Raw genomic sequence first — 23982 nt, 5'->3', positions numbered from 1 at the left:
CATAGTTCCTTTTAAGGAACTCACTATCGACGAGCGGTTGCAGTTCATCGAGGAACCAGTTGAAATCACGGACCGGGATGTCAAGGTCCTCAAGAACACTAGAATACCTCTTGTACGAGTCTGTTGGAACTCCCGTCGTGGCCTAGAGTTCACCTGGGAACGAGAAGATCAAATGGAAATCAAGTATCCCCAGTTATTCGGAAACCGTGCAACCACTGCTGAGGCTGAAGCTACTACAGAATTTCGGGACGAAATTCCAAATCAACGGGGGGATGATGTGACACCCCAGGAAAACCGGTAAACGATACAACTTACCTAGCTTCCTCAGTAACCGCATGCTAAATTTCGGGACGAAATTTCTTTCAAGTTGGGGATAATGTGACAACTCGAGTTTCCGAGATTCCACTTTCGCATTTGTTGCACGTTCACTGTTTGTTTAGTGTTTACTTGCACAATTGGTTTGCTTTGTAACTGTATACGTTTTGGATTTGATAAAGTTTATGAATGATTTGACAAATACTTGAATGTGGTGATGAAACTGTAAATTGTGTATCTTGTGCATGTAATATGTAATAGATAATACTTAGGGGTGCTTAGTGCCAATAGTGAAACTTTAATCACTCTTAACCCTAATCTCCTTCACTAATCATCACACAAGAATCAAAACACGTACTTTCACATTCTCCAATCCTCTCTGCAATCATCATCTTCATCATTGGCAGAAGCCTTTTGCATCAATCTTGGTCTTTCAATCCATCTAGAATCAATCCAAGGTAATTGTTTAATGATTGTTGTTGTTAATTGTTGATTGATTGATTCATGCTAAAACCCTAGTTCTTCATATGATAGTTCTGTGCTTATTGATTTATTCTGATTATTGAGAAATGAATATGATTGTTGTGTAATCATTTGCCTGATGATTTAGATACATGATATGTTAAAATCGTTGATTTGATTAGATTACTGCACTGTGAATATGTGAAATTAGGGTTTCCTGATCGTGAAAACAAAAACGTAACTGTTACAATGAAAGTTGAATGCTCGCATGATTTGATTTTTGTTAGTCCGAACTTTCATTAAGATACGTGGTCCGAATTTTAATTATGATGCCCTAGTCCGAACTTTTGCTTATATTCACATGATCCGACTTTTATATATAACAAGGGGTCCGACTTTTATTTGATGCAAGGGGTCCGAATTTTTGTATAAGGCAAGGGAGTCCGAGCTTTGTATTAGGGAGGGGGGTGTCCGAGTTTTTAAAGGGGCAGGCACTTGTCCGATTTTGTGAAGGAACCCCCATGTCCGAGTTTTAAATGGGGGGATAATGGTCCGAACTTATGAGCCTCTTGGGTCCGAGTTTTGTGTACTACTCATGTCCGAATTTTGTAAGTTGGACACAAAGTCCGACTTTGATGAAAGTTGAGCATGGTCCGACCTTGTTATGGAGTATCAAGGTCCGACTTTTTAATTATGTGGCACAAGTCCGAATTTCTTTAGGATATATATATGTCTGATTTTAAATGCTAGTGATGTCCGAATTTTAGAATGATATTATCAAAGGGTCCGAGTTTTGTTTAAGGATTGAGTGGTCCGACTTTTGTGAGGTGGTGGGTAGTCTGACTTTTGAATGATTAAAATATATGGTTGATCTTATCTGGTAGTCAATCGAGGTAGTTGATAGTGAATTGTGATGTCTAAAAGTGCCCTACAAATAAAAAGACATGTGATGACCATAATATGTTAAATGGGTTTAGTATGGTGGGTCGTGGGTTGACTATTGGGCCACAGGTGGATACTAAATGTACAGGGTGTTTAGGTAAATATGGTTGTATAGCATGTGCACCTTAATATTATTTGTCTGTGTATTTATGAAACATGTTAATTCCCGTGTCTATTTGGATTGAAAAGTAAGTGCAAGTGCCTTGTGAACATGAAATCATGGAGTGAATCCGCTTTTGAACAAATGCATGCTAAGTGACTACTTGCCAATACTAGACCGAAGTGTTAATTGATTATGAATTAAACTATATGTACGCTACTTGCACAATAATTGTGTGGTATGTGAACGAGCAATACATGAATTAATTGTATGTAAAGTATGTGGGTTAGGTGCACATGAAACTGATTGATATTGGTACTCATGCTAGGACGTGTTTGATCCATTTGGGACAAGTAGTGTAGCGTAGATAAACATACCGAGCAAACCAAGTTGAGTTCACACTCTTTACCAAGGCATGGGATTCCCGGGGATAGGGAATGGGTTGAATGATGGAATTGAACAATTACGCGTACTTACATGGCTACTAGACTATCTACCATGGTCCTCGGGTTAAGCAGGACACTTACATAAACGTAAAACCTATGTAAACAGGAATATGCTACTGTCTTCCGGAGTCAGGAAGGACACTTACGTAAAACCTACGTAAACAATAACATGCTACTGTCTTCCGGAGTCAGGAAGGACACTTACGTAAAACCTACGTAAACTCCACGCGTACCACTGTCCCCGGGTAAAGAAGGATACTTACGTAAAACCTACGTAATGCTTGTACGTACTACTATTCTCGGTTGTCAAGAACACTTATGGTTACGAATAGTCTAGTGTATATGCAACATGGGAAGCCCCCACCAATAGAACATACTATCGGCCCAGTAGAGCCACATGTTACGAACGAACTTACTTTTACGCACTTACTTCCTGTGAACTCGCTCAACTAGTTGTTGATCCTCTGTTACATGCCTTGCAGGTCGTTAGGTACATGGAGCTTGCACAGGGAGGCGCGGTCGTTGTGGACAAGGATCGTGATTACTTGATTTAAAAATTATGACTTTACACGCTTTATTTATGATTGGGCTTTTATACATTTGCTTCCGCTAAACATTGTTATGATACTTATGTTTTGGAACACCTTTCATATGGATTGGTATGGTTTAAATACAATTACTTTTACTATATACATTGTTCTATATGATTGGTGGCTTGATCCTGGTCAGTCACGCTCCCAAGCGGTGATACTCCGCAGGTGGATTTTGGGGGTGTGACAACCGGCATTTACGCCCGTACAATGCCTCGAATGGAGCGGCTTGAATGCTGGTGTGATAACTGTTATTGTACGAGAACTCCACCAAAGGGAGATGCTTTTCCCAGCTGTTGCCGAAATCAATAACACATGCTCGAAGCATGTCTTCTAGGGTTTGAATCGTGCGCTCAGACTGTCCATCCGTCTGAGGGTGATAAGTCGTGCTCATATCTAACCGAGAGCCAAAAGCCTTGTGCATTGCTTGCCATAGCTCTGAAGTAAATCGTGCATCGCGATCCGAAATGATAGAGGTGGGCACCCCGTGCCTTGAGACTACTTCCTTCAAGTATATGTCTGCTAGTGTGGAAAACTTGTCTGTTTCTTTGATTGCCAGGAAATGAGCAGACTTGGTGAGTCGATCCACGATCACCCAAATAGTATCGTTTCCACGTTAAGATCTAGGCAGACCTGTAACAAAATCGATGGAAATTTCCTCCCATTTCCACTGTGGTATCTTCGGTTGCTGAAGTAAGCCTGCTGGTTTCTGATACTCTGCCTTGACTTTTGCACAAGTCAAGCACTTGCTGACGTAGGTAGCGATGTGGGCCTTCATGCTAGGCCACCAATACGTTGTTCTGATGTTGTGGTACATTTTATCCGACCCTGGATGTACCGAGTAGCGAGACTTGTGAGCTTCGTCCATTACAAGCTCGCGTAAGTTGCCGTAAAGTGGGACCCAAATACGCCCCGTTACATAATAGGCGCGGTCTTCCTTCTGTTCTAACCGTTGCCGTGAGCCGCGTAGGGCTTCAGCCCTGACGTTTTCGGGTTTCAATGCTTCTACCTGAGCATCTCGTATCTGTGCAGGAAGTCCAGACTGAATAGTAAGCTGTAGTGCTCGCACGCGTCTAGGTAAAGTGTCTTTTCGACTGAGAGCGTCATCCACAACGTTGGCTTTGCCTGGATGGTACTTGATGGCACATTCGTAGTCGTTCAGCAGTTCGACCCATCGACGTTGACGCATGTTCAATTCCTTCTGCTTGAAGATATGCTCGAGACTCCTGTGATCGGTGTAGATAGTGCACTTGGTACCGTACAGGTAGTGTCGCCACATCTTAAGTGCGAAAACAACAGCTCCCAGCTCTAAATCGTGCGTCGTGTAGTTCCGTTCATGAACCTTAATTTGGCACGAAGCGTAAGCAATAACTTTATCCCGTTGCATCAATACACAACCAAGTCCCTGTATCGATGCGTCACAATAGACCACAAAATCGTCCGTGCCTTCTGGCAAAGAGAGGATAGGTGCACCGCAAAGTCTATCCTTTAAGTGCTGAAAAGCGGTTTCCTGAGTATTTCCCCAATGGTAGGCGACAGCCTTCTGTGTCAGCAGCGTAAGCGGCTGCGCAATCTTTGAGAAGTCTTTGATGAACCGTCAGTAATATCCCGCCAAACCCAAGAATTGGCGTATTTCCGTTGGTGTACGCGGTGCAGGCCAGTTCCTGATCGAATCTACCTTGGATGGATCAACATGGATCCCATCCTTGTTTACCACATGGCCTAGAAAATGAACTTCACGAAGCCAGAAGTCACATTTCGAAAACTTGGCGTACAGCTGTTTTGACCGAAGAAGTTCCAAGATAAGTCGTAAGTGCTGCTCGTGCTCCTCCTGACTCTTGGAGTAGATCAGGATGTCGTCGATGAAAACAATCACAAACTTGTCTAGGTAGGGTTTGCACACCCTGTTCATAAGGTCCATAAATACGGCAGGCGCGTTTGTTAACCCGAACGGCATGACAAGAAACTCGTAGTGGCCGTATCGAGTTCTGAATGCTGTCGTGGAGACGTCCTCATCCCGGACTCTCAGTTGATGGTAACCCGATCTCAGATCAATCTTTGAGAAGTAGCTCGACCCTTGCAACTGGTCGAATAAGTCATCGATATGTGGAAGAGGATAACGGTTCTTCACCGTCACCTTGTTAAGTTCTCGGTAGTCAATGCACATCCTGAAGGAACCGTCCTTCTTTTTCACAAATAACACTGGAGCTTCCCAAGGCGAAGAGCTAGGACGAATAAAGCCCTTTTCCAGGAGCTCCTATAGCTGATTTGACAGTTCTTCCAGTTCAGTTGGAGCTAAACGATACGGTGCTCGAGCTATGGGTGCTGCTCCTGGAGCGAGTTCGATTTGAAATTCGACCTGGCGATGAGGCGGTAGACCAGGTAAATCTTCAGGAAACACCTGAGGGAAGTCGCGTACAACTGGAATGTCCTCCAATTTCTTTTCCTTCGCTGATGCATCAGTAACGAGTGCTAAAATAGCGGTGTGACCCTTCCGCAAACATTTCTGAGCCTTCAAGAAAGAGATGATGCCAACCACTGCACCACTCTTGTCGCCTTGAACTTCGAGAGGTTCCTTACCAGAACGAGGAATGCGAACGATCTTCTCTTTACATAGAATCTCTGCGTGATGTTGGGATAACCAGTCCATCCCAATGACGATGTCGAAACTACCCAAAACTATGGGTATGAGATCGATAGAGAAAGTCTGACCAGCGAGGATAAGATTACAACCCTGAACTATGTGTGTGGCCTCTAGACTTTTACCGTTAGCTAACTCTACGACATGCTTGGTGTTTAAGGGAGTTGGTGCACGTTTTAACATTTGGCTAACTTTTAGTGACATATAACTTGTATCCGCACCCGAATCAAACAAAACAGTAACATAAATATCGTCGAGAAGAAACTTACCCATAACCACATTGGGATCATTCCTTGCGTCGCCCTGACCCAGCACGAAAGCACGACCCCGAGCTTCGTTGCCTTTGTTGTTGTTGTTTCCCCCGTTGTTGTTGTTCCCATTGCCCTGGTGGTTGTTGTTGTTACGATTTTGGTCCTGGTTCAATTGAGGACAATCACGTTTGAAATGACCTTTAGCCCCACACTGGAAACATCCCCTGTTGCCCCATTGTTGCTGCGGGTTTTGTGGAGCTGGTGGTGGTAGTTGCTGATTCTGATTCGCATGTCGTGAGCTCCTGCAGTCTTTAGCTTCGTGCCCTAACTTGAGACATCTCTGACAACGTTCCTTACGACACCGTCAACTGTGGTGTCTGTTGCACCTATTACGCAATGGGTGAATTCCCCGATATCCACCCTGCCCCTGACCACCAGAAGATTGTTGACCCAGACTCTTGTAGTCGTTTATCTTGCGTTGCTGTGCTTGAGACTGAACGGAAACTGATCCTCTGCTGGAATCCCCATCCCATTTCCGTTTGTTGTCGCTGGGTGTAGCAGGAGTAGCAGCTGGAGTGGTAGCACTGACGCGTTTGGGCAGCTTGTTCTATTCCACCGCCTGATCCATGAGGCGATGAGCAAGAAGCTGAATGTCTTGGATATTGTCGAGGTTTGCCGATGTAACATGGCTCTGAATTTCTGATGCTAGACCCTTGAGGTACAACTCGATGCGTTTGATTGGAGGGTCCACCATGGTTGGACACAGGATGGCCAGCTCGTTCAACCGTTTCGTATAAGCTTCAATTTCCGACCCCGTCATTTTCAGATGATAGAGCTCCACCTCCAACTTGTGGATGTCATCACGTGTGCAGTATTCTCGTTTGATGAGTTCCTTAAAATCGTTCCAAGGGGTGGCGTTAGCAGCTGCCAGCCCTAGAATCTGTACTTGCGCGTTCCACCAAGTCAACGCAACTCCTTCCAAAGTACCAGTGGCGTATTTCACCCTGCGAGCCTCAGGGCATTCACACATTTCGAACACCGACTCGAGCTTCTCAAACCAATGGAGGAGTCCCACTGCTCCTTCAGTGCCACTAAACGTGCTTGGACGACAGTCCATGAAGTTCTTGAAAGTGCAAACAGGTTGCTGTGCGGATTGACCTCCTGCTTGTGCGGCTGCAAGTGCCGCAGCAACTTGTTCATTAATGAGAGCCGTCAACTGGGCTTGAGTCATGTTTACACGTCCAGACATGATCTTCATAGTAAAAGTAGCATAAGTGAGAATGGTTCGCGAGTAGTGCGATGACAGAAGAGTGTAAGCACATAGGTATTCTCATGTAATAGGGTCATGTGTATCTAAGCGTACTTCGAGCAAAGTTCTATGAAATTCTAGCAAGCAGGTAATAAACATAAACCATATTACCTAGGATGTTGAGTCTTGCATGTGGAGCGAAGCGTCGTTGTGGATCGTTGAGAGCACTGTTCTGGTTATAGTCTGGTTTTAATAAAAAACGTTTTCCCCTTATTAAAACCGAGTTCTCTATAACCAATGGCTCTGATACCAATCTGTCACACCCCCAAAATCCACCCGCGGAGTACCACCGCTTGGAGGCGTGACATGACTAGGATCAAGCCACCAATCATATTGAACATAGTATTTAAATAATAAAAGTAATCAATACAACCCATCACAATATAACTGGTGTTGAACAAAACATAATTTGAGTAGCGGAAGCATAAGTATGTAAACCCAAAGTAAATCATAAGTTCAAAATGTTTAAACGTTTAACATGGCATCCACGATCCATGTCCCACAACGACCTGCTCCTCCCTGTGCAAGCTCCATATGTACCTAAGGTCCTGCAAGGCATGCAGCAGAGAGTCAACAACTAGTTGAGCGAGTTCACAGTTGATAGTTCAGTAATTGTAATAGTATGAGTAGCTTTATGTTCGTTCATTAAATCATGTATCGTATTAGTTTGCATCGCGGCCCTCTAGGCAGGTATACGAAGATTAAGGGAAGTTTTCCCAAGTATTCTAGACTAGGTATATTTGTATCGCAGCCACCCGGCATGTGTGCGAAGTTTAGTGTATGGTTCGCAGCCATCCCAGGCATGTGCGCGAAGATTAGTCATATTATCGTAGCCAACCCCGGCGTGTGTGCGAAGATCAGTTCTATTAGTAACACTAGTCTAGTCGTATCTTATCAATAACCTTTCCTCACCCGAGGACCATATCATTAAGTTCCATTAGCTAGGAAAGTACAAGTAAATCATCTAATCCCATTCCCACCCTGGGAACCCCATGCCTTGGCTGTGTGAACTCACCTTGGTTTGCTCGGCAGATACACAAAAGGTTTCTTGAACTAAGAGTGGCCAACCACGTCCTAACAGGGTTACCATACAAGTCAGGTTTTGACTCAAGCATAACACATAGGTTTACACATAATCTAACAAGTTATGTACACGTAATGATCATGGCAAACACGTATTGATCATAGAAATCACGTATCCCACCTTAGTAGTCTAGTTCATATCAAACTAACACTTGTACGAACCCAAAGATAAAGCCCAATAAACAGGCGGCCCAACCGATTGTGCGATCAGCACAAATTGTGCGATCCACAATGGGTTGTGCGATTATCCCTATGCCCGGCCCAATAACATATGTAGTCCAATAACATATCGGCCCAATTAAATAACGTATAAGTGGCTTGTGCGGTCCAGTTAACCTTGTACGATCCGGACAGCTTGTGCGATGGTGGTTTGGGCTTGTTCAGCCCAACAGCTTAACAACATTCAACATACGTGTGTGGCCCAACATCTTGTGCGATCGGTACCAGCTTGTGCGATCCACAAGGTGTTGTGCGATCATGCATAACTAAACATAATGTGCGATTGGTCTTGTGCGTCCGGCTTGTGTGATCAGTTTAAGCATCCCATAAATCAAGCAATCGGTTACAATCATGCCATAATTTCCTTATCAATTAACAATTTTCCAACTATTCTTTTAACATACAACCGATCAAACTAAGCATTTTCTAAGCAATTCTTATGAACCCTAACATGATCATAATTATAAACAATAATCACGATATTTAAACATATCCATTTAAGGGTTTCGGATCTTCATAATCAAACCGTGATCGACCCTACACTAACCTGATTTCAGCAAACGAATATCTGATTAACAAGCATTCGGCTCTTAAGTTAACATTACAACATCCGATTTACATGAACATCATCCTATACATGCATAACCGTATTCGAGTGCATAGTTTTCAATCGTTTACTAGCATAGATAACCCTAATGTAATCATATACAATCAAAACATCATCTATCAAAGCAAATAACATCAAACACTAACCGGTTGAGAGAATCGATCCGGGTCAAGAGCTTCGAAGGGTGTTTGTCGTCGGGTTCGTGAGGGAGAGAGAGAGAATACTAAGGTTTTGTGTGAGGGTGTTTTGCAAAAAGTATGAGAAAGTTACTAACACCCTAGTGTTATGCGTGCAAGGTGGGTGGGCCGAGCCCTCTATTGGGTCGCCCTTGGTCCGTATATAAAGGTAAGGCCCGGATGGGTTTGTGCGATCGGGTGTGAGTGGTGTATTTGGGCCGATTGCATACATACATACATACAAGTACAAATCAAACATAACATTCATTTAATCAACAAGGTTCACATAAGCACGTAATGTTACACAAAGTAGGTTCAAATTACGAGTTGTCACAAGAATTGCCAAGGATTCTTATTACGGTGTCATACAAGAAATTTGGGAATTAAATTACCATGCCTTCGAGATACCTGTGTTCAAATGTAAGTGGGTAAAAAACCATACAGGTGTAATAGTTGACAAATATGGTTTTACACAACTCGACCTCACAACAAATTGATATGCATCCGAACCATTCATCCTCGCAAAACAAGTCACATAGGTGTTCTTTGTCAATGACCTAAGCAAACGAAGATACCACATTGTATTGCAAGGTAAACGACGTATCCTTGGTGTTGATGATGTTGTCTTTGAGGAAGAATACAACCAGTTTGACGACCTACCACCATTTTCTGTCGATGTTCAACCAGTGAATGATGCAAATGATCACACCATTGCATACTTACGATCTGACCACACTGATGGGATATATGTTTGATGCACCGTGTTAAACTAATTGATAAGGTTTGATACTCTCTCCCTATATATATATATATATATATATATATATATATATATATATATAGATACTCTTTCCAAATCTATTTTTGTATAATTGTTAATTTATTAATAATGGTTTTCTTTTTTATAGGAATCATTGGAAATTATAGCTCTGGCTTTTTGAATTCATTTGGTTTGATGATGTTTCATTAATTATGCATTAGCACTCAATATTTTATTTTATTTGATTTTGATTCTGTATGAATTTTAGCTTCTTAAGTTTGAACCTCCATTTATATGTCATTTCGTAAACTCCGAATTTTAAGTGTTAGTATATTTAAATTTATGATGTTGAATAGACTATATAATTTATGCCCGGTTCCAAATATTATAAATAACACGATCGTATATGCTTGTGAACCGGCTTGAGGTGAATAAGTGAAGTTTATCTTTGGGCTAATTTTTAGTTTTTTTCAAATCGATCACAAATATCTTGACTCGTTTACACTCATACCACCGCCACTGACTAATAGACAGAGGTTAACAAAAAAATATAAATTAAAAAATTCAGGTATATGATATGGTATATAGTTCGGGTAAACGGATATGTGGTTTCGGGTAATCGAGTCGGGTATCACTTAATCCCATACCCGCGAAATTTTTTAAAACTAATCCCATATCCGGCCCAATACCCGAGGCATACCCGTCCTATTTGTGTCGGGTTTCGGGTATACCCTTTGGGCTTGGGTATTTTTGTCATCCCAAACCATGAAGTATTTGATTATTATATGAGCTGATAATTATATAAATTGGCCAAATATCGTAGACATTAATTAACTGATTAATTAAATATTAAACATTAATTAAAAGCTTATATAAAATAGCCTAATCCTTTCCGAATACAATACACCGTCAATTAATTGATTAATTAAATATTAAATATCAAAAGCTTATATAAAATAGCCTAATCCTTTCTGAATACAAATTCCCAAATATCATAGAGCGGTAGTCGAACCGCCAAAGTTTCCCAAATAGCGCGACTTCACTTTCATCTCCCGCTCGTTCACAGTTATTAGGATTACGGTTTCTTCATTGCTTTTGCTCTAAATCTCGGTTATTTATTCCAAATCGCAGTTAGGGTTTTTTGTTTTCAGTCGAATTTTTATCCAAGAACGAAGTTCACCCATAAATCCACTTGAAATTGGTGATGTTATTCTCTCCTTTATTATATATATATTTTGTATTTGATGTCAGTAATTTGAGGATAATTTCATGTTATGGCAAGTCTGTTATGGTTTTTTAGGCTTAATTCTTAATCGTCAACCCCCCGTTTATGATTTATGATGATGATTTCACATTGCCATGAGTGTTATTTTTGCTCTATTAGTGTTGGTTTAGGAATGTGGTCTCTAATTTTTAAATAGTTATTGTATATTCTATTGTATATTAGGAATGTGGTCCCTAATTTTTAAATAGTTATTGTATATTCTATTGTGTATGATTGATGGTCCTTAGTTCGTGTTCAATTTTTCTTTTTACATGTTTAAGGTGTCCACATTTGCATGTATACTCCTGTATCAGAATAAAACATAGAAGACCTTGACTTTTTGTTTGAATCTGAGCTAAATTTCAGAATATTACATGCTATTAGGGTGGTCGGGGTGCCCCGTGATCAGTGGCGGATTCACCCTTTGTGTTGGGTGGGCCTGTGCCCACCGTACATCCAGACTGCATGTGTATACATATATATATATATATATATATGACGGATACTATAGTCTGTAACTATGGTGGTGTTTGTGTTTGGAGTTGAAGAAGATGACTTTTTAATTTATTTTAGGTTAATAAATTATTGGGGTTGCTTCATTGTAATTGAGATAATCAGTATGTATGAGTTGCACAGCAATAGATGATATTTTACCTTTTATTTTCGTTTCAACAATAAATGATTTATTGTTTTTTTGGTTTTCAGTTTGATTAACTGTAATATTCGATTATTACCTTATTCAATATAAAATTATTTTTTTATTTTAGAAGTACTCTCTCTTTTAAAAATGTAATTAAGGTATGAAATATTTTAGTAAGAAGATAAATAGAAATGTCTTAGAAAGAGTATTAACCGACAATAATTCCTATATATGTATATATTGGCAAAGAAAAAGTTAAACGGTATGGGGTTGCAAAATGAAAAGTTACAATGATATCAACAATTTGATAAGTATGAAGTGGTTTTACCTGGCTCGTTTTTAAACGAATTGTTTTGACTCGCCTTCTTATAAACTAACTTTTTTGTTGTAACATTCCTATTTTTATATAAGAATTATAGGTTTGGTTAAATTTATTAACCACTAGTAACTAGTAACTAGTTTATATTTAAATATAAATATTCAACCTAAATAGTTTTAAACACTATCTTAGATAGTTGGTTGAAATATTATATTAATTAATTGGCTTGTATATGAGTGACCTTTCGAATAAAATAAAATAAAAAGTATATGAAAAACTTATATTATTAGACAGGTAGATTACGGGTAAGTTGACCGTTAGAAATATGAAGTTCCTAGACGGGCCTAGGAACCCTATAATAATTAAATTATAAAAATACATTGTATTTTGAACCTACTCTATTTTTAATGAAACTTGGTTTAAAATGTAGATAAAATTATTCTCGTTCTAAAGACATATTTATTATTTTCTAGAACGTAATATTTTAGAAGTTATACACGCCAAAAGAATAAAGCTGTTAAATTAATTATAATATATATGTATATTAATAAAATAATAATAATAAGAATCAAAATTTCGTTTGAATTAAATTAAACGTAACTTCGATATAATAATAATAAACTAATTAAGATTTTAGTGTATAGATAAGAATCAAAAATAAAAATATTAAACTAACTTTCAAAGAATTGAAAGTATACGTGTAAGAAATTGGGGATAGCAACGTGCATGGCAAATGTCATCTCAGTATACTTGCTTCCTAAGCTATTAGTTTTGAATAACTATAAAAGGAGCTATAAGTCTTTCAAAGCAGATGTCATTCCTTCCTTTCTTTCTCTTTCGCCACTTTAGGCTTTTTCATATGTTCTTTTTATTTTTCTTACTTTAATAATAATAATAATAATAATAATAATAATAATAAGGTTCTGCCCCGTTTTAAGTGTTTTAACTCCCGATCACCGCTACCCTTTCCGATTGATCTGAGCCTCATAACATATGTCAGGGCTCTGCCCGACTAAGTTGTTGGGATTCGGTCTCGAGACATCGGGACAAGGTTGAAGTAGGGGTATTATACTTAACACGAGTGCATTATATATTTTTTTTAAATAGTTCAGAAGTTATACCAAAAAATTTCTACCAGGAGACTTTCTAGTTGAACCCTAAATTTATAAAATGGGTCCATTTTCTTTTCTTACCATTTTATTTCCTTTTTGTCCCAAACCATAACAACTCTCACCAAAACCATTATATTTTTTTAGTATTATTATTTATATTTTGTCTAAAAAGAAACCCTAATTGAGACACCCAAGTAATTCTACATAAACCTTAAGATTTTCAAAACAATCAGAATCAGGATCAGGGCCCCTAAAACTCAGAGGGGGTGTTTCCAAATTGATATTATCTAAACAGTTTTCAATAGAATTCGAATTTTATCGTTCCGTCGACTCACCCAAGCTACTGAGATGCGTGGCAACCCTATGCTAAAACCGCCCTCCTCGCGCCACGCGACAGGGCCTCGCGCCACGCGGGCGCACCCTTTTTCCAGCATATATAGAGGGGTGTGGGACTTGATTTCTGGCACTGGAGCGATGTTAAAATTCGTTATACACTCCGAGATATTCTTTGATTACTACCAAACACACACTAGCTCGAATTCTGCTACGATACCGGGTATTAACTTGATCGCTGTTACGATTCAATGTCCGATCGACTGAAACTATCCGACCGGATGTTTAAGCGCTATCCTTTGTCATTAGTCGTGATTCGGACAGGATGTTTGAGTGCCACCCGAACTCGGGGAATACTCTGTCATTCGTTGTGAATCCGATGGATGTTTAAGTGATTGCACTTTGTCATTCGTTGTGAGGGTTTTAATCTCGTGAGTTATCGTAATTGCTGTATTAAGTTACCTACCTAGTTCGTGCGCACTAGGTTACAAGAATAATTAATAGGCTAAGCTCTGCCTATATAAATCTGCAATATCAAGGCTAATCAATAGGCTAAAATTTGCCTATATGAATCTGCATGCTTATAATGTGAGTCATTCTCTTTTTATCAACTGTTTTACAAAACTCCAAATTATTTTCAAAGTTATAATTACAAGGATTAAGTCTTTGTAATCACCAAGTTACAGCCGGTATGTGGGGTTTTGTATACATTACTTGATAATATTCACCATTGGGGCAGCCAATGGGTGATATGACTATAATCACAGACACCATTGGACAATGAGAGGGCCAATGGGTCGAGTGACAAAGTACCGTGGGTAGTTGGTTTGATATCAGAAACATTATAATCGCTCTTAATACTGTAAATTATAACAAATCTGTTTTGTATGAAACCTGAATGAACTCACTCAGTATTTCCCGCTGACAAAACCTTTTTAAAACACGTTTCAGGTAATTACAGTAGATTGGAGTAAGGATTGGATCCGGCACTAAAGGACTTCAAGAAGTGGCTTATTTTATTAATTAAATCAAATTAAGAAATATTGTTTTATGTAATTGGGTTTATCCCTTATTAAAGCTACCTTTGAAAAACATGGATTTATTCCATCTATTTAATAAATAAAATCCGGTGTTTTCTAAACTCTGATATTTTTCCTAACTCACGGTCCTGATGAAATTTCCGCTGTAATGTTTTTAAAAATAATCACCGGTACCACTCGGCTGCTCACGACACCCGATTCCGGCCAGGATGGGGTCGGGGGTCGTGACAGTAAAGGTGGTATCAGAGCCACTGCTTTAAGCCTATAAGTGTTGTGATAGTAATACTTAAGCTTAAATAAAAGAGTTAGGAGATTGCTATTAACTGGTAGCATACCTGATAGCATTTAGACTTGAACATAAGAAAAGATGCCTTAGTATAAGCTAAGCCACTTGTTTAAAGCGATTAGGTGTTATAATAATACCTAAGTTTAAATGGAAAGTTAGAAATTTAATACTATCTGATAGCACTCCGAATGATATTTAGACTCGAACTTAAGAATTTTGCCTTAATATAAGCTTCAAGATAAAATTACTTATATAAGTATAAATAAGTATAACGTAATGGATATTGGTATTCCATAAAAATGACGATTAGCAGGCAATAGCATTTAATTGCTATTTATTCTGGTTTATTGATATTACTTAATCTAGAATAAAGATATGTTATGGAAATACAAATTTCCTTGATTTTGGATAAAAGCTCTAATAAAAGAGACACTTTTAAAAATCTTGAAAAGATACTATTTATGGGAAATAGAAAATTTTCTCCGGCAAAACTGGGTATAGAGTAGCAAACTCTCCAGCTTGTCCGGATATACTGAATTTACCTCTCCGGCGCGAACCGGATAAGACGGGGTAAACAATATGTCAAATCAGTGACAAGATTTCCCTAAATAATATCATGACATGATATCTGACTGGTTCTTGGAAATATGAATTTGTTAAATACATTGACCTTATAAAAGGTATGTATATTACAGCATATGAAATCTATGATTATATAGATATATATATATATATATATATATATATATATATATATATATATATATATATATATATATATATATCTATAAGGAATTCAAGAAGCCAAATAGGAATAAAGCACAAGCATATGTGTCTAGATTTCTTTAACAGGAATCTCTTTTCCGATATCAAACACTATTTCGTTTGATCATTTGTCTCGTAACTCGTGCGACAAAATAATACTGGAAACCCATTAAGTTAGGACACCATCAAAAGTATAAGAATTTCCAATGCGTTACTATAAACTATTAACACAAGTAAGAAGCATATAAAGTTGTGTTAATGCACAAGAAACACATGAAACTTAAAATTGTACGTCCACAAGACGTCAAAGTTTATCACACACGCCTTCCAAGGCAAGACCTTTGAAAAATATAAATTTGGGCACGATGATACCAATACTAATTCCGTCAGTAAAAGAACTCCTAATCAAAAAGCGGCACTTTGCCACATGATCTTACAAACGATCAAAATGTCGCTGAGGTACGTTGGAACAATATTTCACAACCATCGGTGCACAGTCTAATTATAGTCATAATTATTGGCACTACAAAAGAAGTCATATACCTTTGCAAATCCCCTGTTTCATTTCATTTCATTCGACATTTCTTGGTAATGTCACTTAACAAAGGTTATCACACGAAATTCCAGATAAAGTTCTTATATTTCTTTCGTTGCAATTCTGACTTCTGCCTACAAATAAGTTGACTTTCGTGTTTCTACTTCTTTTAATGGTCATCATACCATAAAGATTTCTTTCATAGTAGCAAATATTGATCCATTTCATTTTCTTGGTAAATCCACACGTTACACATACACTGTTTGTTGCGCATGTGGTTCATTTGAGTTATGAAGACCATAGGAGGGCATCATTCCACTTTGTTGTTTTATCAAAAGTTCCAATATCATTTCGCTATACTTGATCTTTGCATTGTAAACCGCGTTTTTACAAAGCGATGACTCTTTAATATCGAACCAATGAATTTCTTGAAAAACTCGATTTTCTTTTGAAGGGTATACATGGTTTCTGTTGTGATCATGTCCGAACTTCCTTATTAAAACTCGTTTTATTCAAACCCAGTTAACTTGCTCGTAATACGTATTCAATTCAAAGTCCCATATGATATTTTCAGGCCGTCATATTTGAAATAATCCCAACAAGCACTTTGATTCTCTTGAACTATAACATGCTTGTTTGGTCTTCGACTTCATTGAATCGTTTCTTTGATCACGATCACCTTGTGGTGACGTTTTCACAAAATCTGAAGCTTACGCTAATTTCGGATTTAATTATTTATTTATATTGAATCCGTTTGGATTTATTCTATAAAAGCAATCTTAACACAATCATGTGCTAAGATATTGATACACAAATAACAGTTCTTACAACATCAATCGAGCCTTTCGTGATATTTATTGCTTTATCATCATTGATCGAAAAACATTATATAAATTTAAAATATAATTTTTATTGATTATATATGGAAACTTATACAAGTAATTACCTTATTTACAATATAGTATTCCTATATTTAAAATTTTTCTTAAAACCATTGAGGTGAAGAATTTATATTAAGTTTAGTTATTTATTATCAGTAATTAATATTAGTTTTATTATTAATAATAATATATTAATTGTAGTATTATTTTAGGTACTAGGGTTATTATCAAGGACAGGTATTGGATAGCCTAGCCTTAGTTAGGCATGGACTGATCACCTATGCTTAAACAAGGCAGCACTAACCAATATCCAACCATGATAATAACTATTTAATGTATATAAATTAAGTCATCATACTTATGTAGTAAATTCTAATTATATGTAAAAAATATTTTATATATATAAATATATATACTTTGTACTGTAAAAAGAAGACATATTTTCATAAAACAATACAAGAATTAGAGGGATAAATAAAATTATATAAATAATTATGTATCACATGTTTTGTGGTAACTATGTACCATAACACTCTGGCAAGAAAATAACCATATAAGAATAATATAGTAGTCATCAACTACGTTGGGTTAGGAGAACATTGTAATATATAAAGAATAGTCCCCGTTTTCACTTATTTACAACATTTGTAAATACATTCACAATGTTATATGATTTCAAAATGAAAATAAGTAATCACATAGAATCGACCCATTAAGTGTTATATATTTACAAAATATTTTACAAATACTTTTGTACAATAAATATTTTTACACCTTTCATTTAACGTTATAAATAATAGTGATTCTTTTACAAAATCATAATACTAAAATATTTTGTAAATGTAATAACTTCATTGCGGTATTTTGTAATCTATATTACATAGTAAATATAAGTTATTTTACATAGTATAGTAAAATACTAAAATAATATTTATTTAAAAGTGGTAACCATTTACATATAGTAAAAATGTGTAACAAATAATATATATTACATAGTATTTATATTTGATACGGTTCAGACAGGAACACAAATAATATATATATTACATTTGCTTTACAAAAATAATATAATGGTGGGTCATGCCAAAATAACTTGTTCTTATTATATTTCGATCTCTAGAATATAGTATGAAAAAAAATATGGTCACTAATAGTGTACTATCACATTGTTTCACAATCAAAACAACTTGGAACTCTAAACAATGATACACTAACTCTATCGTCTTCTGATGAATCTTTGCAAATTCACTCATCTCAGCACATTGATTTTCTCATATCATACTTCAGTATTTGACAAATCATTTTTCATTCTTTCATTTCATTTGAACCTATCAATTCTAAGTCTTCCTCAGTTGCCAATCAAAGTAAGCTTTCTTTTGACAAATAATATTATTGATTCTAAAAGTCCTTCACATTCATTTTAAAATATCTATTGATCATATATCTTTTGACTTGAACCTAGTCACCTTGGAAATTACATCATTTCATCTCATTCATTTGACATCAATTTCTTGAACTAATTCAGTTAAACCATTGAGTCTTACTTATGGTATAACTCGTATTCACAAAATTTGATACTTTAAATTTTGTGTCATCTACCTTAATATTGTTTTTATTGACTAAAATATGACATAAGCCTAAAAGAAATATCGCAACCCAAATCTTGAGGACGAGATTTAAAACAAGGTGGGGAGGATGTAACATTCCTATTTTTATATAAGAATTATAGGTTTGGTTAAATTTATTAACCACTAGTAACTAGTAAGTAGTTTATATTTAAATATAAATATTCAACCTAAATAGTTTTAAACACTATCTTAGATAGTTGGTTGAAATATTATATTAATTAATCGGCTTGTATATGAGTGACCTTTCTAATAAAATAAAATAAAAAGTATATGAAAAACATATATTATTAGACAGGTAGATTACGGGTAAGTTGACCGTTAGAAATATGAAGTTCCTAGACGGGCCTAGGAACCCTATAATAATTAAATTATAAAAATACATTGTATTTTAAACCTACTCTATTTTAATGAAACTTGGTTCAAAATGTAGATAAAATTATTCTCGTTCTAAAGACAAATTTATTATTTTCTAGAACGTAATATTTTAGAAGTTATACACGCCAAAAGAATAAAGCAGTTAAATTAATTATAATATATATATATATTAATAAAATAATAATAATAAGAATCAAAATTTCGTTTGAATTAAAGTAAACGTAACTTCGATATAATAATAATAATAATAAACTAATTAAGATTTTAGTGTATAGATAAGAATCAAAAATAAAAATATAAAATAATAAAAATATTAAACTAACTTTCAAAGAATTGAAAGTATACGTGTAAGAAATTGGGGATAGCAACGTGCATGGCAAATGCCATCTCAGTATACTTGCTTCCTAAGCTATTAGTTTTGAACAACTATAAAAGGAGCTATAAGTCTTTCAAAGCAGATGCCATTCCTTTCTTTCTTTCTCTGTCGCCACTTTAGGCTTTTTAATATGTTCTTTTTATTTTTCTTACTTTAATAATAATAACAATAAAAATAATAAGGTTCTGCCCCGTTTTAAGTGTTTTAACTCCCGATCACGCTACCCTTTCCGATTGATCTGAGCCTCATAACATATGTAAGGGCTCTGCCCGACTAAGTTGTTGGGATTCGGTCTCGGGACATCGGGACAAGGTTGAAGTAGGGGTATTATACTTAACACGAGTGTATTATATATTTTTTTAAATAGTTCAGAAGTTATACCCAAAAATTTCTACTAGGAGACTTTCTAGTTGAAACCTAAATTTATAAAATGGGTCCATTTTCTTTTTTTACCATTTTATTTTCCTTTTTGTCCCAAACCATAACAACTCTCACCAAAACCATTATATTTTTATTTTTAGTATTATTATTTATATTTTGTCTAACAAGAAATCCTAATTGAGACACCCAAGTAATTCTACATAAACCTTAAGATTTTCAAAACAATCAGAATCAGGATCAGGGCCCCTAAAACTCAGAGGGGGTGTTTCCTAATTGATATTATCTAAACAGTTTTCAATAGAATTCGAATTTTATCGTTCCGTCGACTCACCCAAGCTACTGAGACGCGTGGCAACTCTATGCTAAAACCGCCCTCCTCGCGCCACGCGACAGGGCCTCGCGCCACGCGGGCGCGCCCTTTTTCCAGTATATATAGAGGGTTGTGGGACTTGATTTCTGGCACTAGAGCGATGTTAAAATTCGTTATACACTCCGAGATATTCTTTGATTACTACCAAACACACACTAGCTCGAATTCTGCTATGATACCGGGTATTAACTCGATCGCTGTTACGATTCAATGTCCGATCGACTGAAATATTCACCATTGGGGCAGCCAATATTCACCATTGGGGCAGCCAATGGGTGATATGACTATAATCACAGACACCATTGGACAATGAGAGGGCCAATGGGTCGAGTGACAAAGTACCGTGGGTAGTTGGTTTGATATCAGAAACATTATAATCGCTCTTAATACTGTAAATTATAACAAATCTGTTTTGTATGAAACCTGAATGAACTCACTCAGTATTTCCCGCTGACAAAACCTTTTTAAAACACGTTTCAGGTAATTACAGTAGATTGGAGTAAGGATTGGATCCGGCACTAAAGGACTTCAAGAAGTGGCTTATTTTATTAATTAAATCAAATTAAGAAATATTGTTTTATGTAATTGGGTTTATCCCTTATTAAAGCTACCTTTGAAAAACATGGATTTTTCCATCTATTTAATAAATAAAATCCGGTGTTTTCTAAACTCTGATATTTTTCCTAACTCACAGTCCTGATGAAATTTCTGCTGCAATGTTTTTAAAAATAATCACCGGTACCACTCGGCTGCTCACGGCACCCGATTCCGGCCAGGATGGGGTCGGGGGTGGTGACATTTGTGCCCCCGTAAAAAAAAAATTCTGGATCCGTTACTGCCCATGATAACACAAGTATCACGCTTTGATCCACGTAAGACACCGCCGCCGGCCAAGATCTTCACGCGTGGACTTTGTAACGCGTTGCCATAATCTTGCGTTGAAACTTGAATTTTGTTACCATGATGCATGCATCAGATCATATATATAGAAATTAACTTACATGGAACCAAGATGGGGATAAGGATTAGAAAGTTTTGTTGCTAAACTGGTGTTTTATGCTTTTTATGTGATTTTTGCACTGTTTTTAAGGCTTCGGCATCTGTAGTGAAAGTTTTGGAGATGACCACATTATATACCACATTTGTAAAGACCTTTTGAAATAGTGTTGACCCTCATAATTTGGATAACTATTCTTATAAATATATATATATATATATATATATATATATATAGTAGGAGTTGGATGGAAAGTCTATTTTTCCTAGAAAGTCTAGGAAGGAATAAGAATTGGACATGTGTCATTGAGGGATTTTAAGTAGAAGGGCTATCATGTAATTTCACATTTTAGTTTTATTTTTGGAATGTATCTTCATTAACTAAAATTCCATGATTTTCGGAATTTTTATTATTTTCGAATTCAAATCCGGAAGTCAATGTGTTCATTAACTAAAATTCCATGTCACATTACATCGCATATTCCATTGTTCAGAAGATTACTGGAATTTATCAGCATGTTCTTGGTGCTGTGTTTTAACAGTTTACAGGGCTAAAGTCAATTTTTTATAGATCCCACAATATAAAGATGGTAAAACACAGGGTATGAATCTGATTGCTGTTAAAACACAACTGTATGAATCTGAATGCTAAAACACAAGTGTATGAATCTGCTTGCTGTTAAAACACTACTGTATGAATCTGTTTGCTGTTAAAACACAACTGTATGAATCTGAATGCTAAAACACAGCTGTATGAATCTGCTTGCTGTTAAAACACATCTGTATGAATCTGGATGTTAAAACACATCTGTATGAATCTGCTTTGCTGTTAAAACACATCTGTATGAATCTGCTTGCTGTTAAAACACATCTGAATGAATCTGTATGAATCTGGATGTTAAAACACATCTGTATGAATCTGCTTGTTGTTAAAACACAACTGTATGAATCTGCTTGCTGTTAAAACACATCTGTATGAATCTGGATGTTAAAACACATCTGTATGAATCTGCTTGCTATTAAAACACATCTGTATGAATCTGCTTGCTGTTAAAACACATCTGTATGAATCTGTTTGCTGTTAAAACACATCTGTATGAATCTGAATGATAAAACACAACTGTATGAATCTGCTTGCTGTTAAAACACATATGTATAAATCTGGATGCTAAACCACAACTGTATGAATCTGCTAGCTGCTAAAACACAACTGTATTAATTTGCTTACTGTTAAAACACATTGTCAAGAAAACGGAGATGATAAGAACAATATTTGAATGGTGATGATGAACTCGGAGATGGTGGAGATGGAGAAGTGTTTTAATTTGATCCTGTGCTCTCCATCGTATCTAAAGTTATCTTCTTCCATGATTGTAGTTATTTTTGGTAGGGATTGGGGTTTCCAAGATGGGTTTGGAGAGAGAGAGAGGGAAAATCGCTTGAGTTTAGGAACTGGGCGGTTATCTAATTGATTTAAAACACGGTCATTGACAAAATTGCCCTACTCATTTAAAACAATCAATTAATTAAACTCAAATATTACAAGATTGCCATTGATTTAATCTCAACCCTTAAACACACTAATCGGATGGACCAGATCGCTTCCTAGACTTTCTAGGAAAAACACACTTTCTGTGCGAACCCTACTCTATATATATATATATATATATATATATATATATATATATATATATATATATATATATATATATATATATATATATTTTCCTTTAACAGAAATATGTCTAAAAGAGGTAGAGGTAAAAGAGGTGTTGCTTCTTGTTCAAAGAAAATGAGAGAAGATGAATTGCACGTTGATTTTGATGACGATATGCTAGCGATGGGTAAACAAAAAAGTAAATTTGCTTCATGGTTAGGATTAACATTGAGAGCAAGGTTTCCATATCATATTCCTACAAAAAAATTTGACAAGCAAAGGTGGGAAAACCTTTGGCTGGAAGCTAAGGTATTTTATTCGATGTTTTGTAAAATTTTAGACATGCGATATTTGTTAATTATTACATCTAACTTTTGTTTTGTTTGGTAATTACTTAGGATTGTTGGAATATTCTAGACGATAAACCAAAGCACGTTTTCCTCAAAAAAGCCAAGAAAAATTGTACTGATTGGAGAAGTAAGTTGTATATAGAATACGTAAAAGTAAATGAAGAACCTTTTGACAAGTATAAGTATCTCGATCGATCAAAGTGGCCCGTGTTCGTTGCGTCAAAGAAGGAAGAAAAATTTTTTGTATGTTCATCATCATCATCATCATCATCTTCGTCGTCGTCGTCGTCTTCGTCATCGTCGTCGTCGTCTTCGTCGTCGTCGTCGTCGTCGTCGCCGTCGCCGTCGCCGTCGCCGTCGTCGTCGTCGTCGTCGTCATCGTCGTCATCATCATCATCATCATCATCATATACTTATTTTTGCTCTATTTTTTTGTAACTATTAACAATTATTTGTTAGTTTATGCATAGAAAAAAAGTGAAAAAGCAAGAGCAAGTGCACTAAAGAACGAAGACTTTCACCGCAGAGGACGCACCGGGTATAGGGGTTTAAAGGACAACTTTGATGGTAGATGGAAACAAGTTTCGGAAAGAAATTCTTCTGTTAAAAAGTTACAACATCAACGTTCTCAACTGTATGTCGCGGGTAGAGCAAGTTGAAACAAACAAACTGGCTTCTATGAAGTCAATCATATACAGCCAAAAGTCAATTCTTTGGTAAATATATACATATAATTAGTAGAATGTTTTACATTTATTATTTAAATATACACA

General features: G+C 36.5%; 1 long non-coding RNA gene across 1 annotated transcript; it reads left to right on the top strand.

Moving 5' to 3' along the window:
* Positions 1-10962: 10962 nt before the first annotated feature.
* LOC110892093 lies at positions 10963-23451 on the top strand. Its single transcript, XR_004889795.1, has 3 exons — positions 10963-11102; positions 22940-23168; positions 23258-23451. It is a non-coding gene; the product is annotated as an uncharacterized LOC110892093 (long non-coding RNA).
* The last annotated feature ends 531 nt before the right edge of the window (positions 23452-23982 follow it).

This window comes from Helianthus annuus, chromosome 3, assembly GCF_002127325.2.
Source record: "Helianthus annuus cultivar XRQ/B chromosome 3, HanXRQr2.0-SUNRISE, whole genome shotgun sequence".
Lineage (NCBI taxonomy): Eukaryota > Viridiplantae > Streptophyta > Magnoliopsida > Asterales > Asteraceae > Helianthus > Helianthus annuus.
This window is presented reverse-complemented; position numbering and strand designations above follow the sequence as displayed.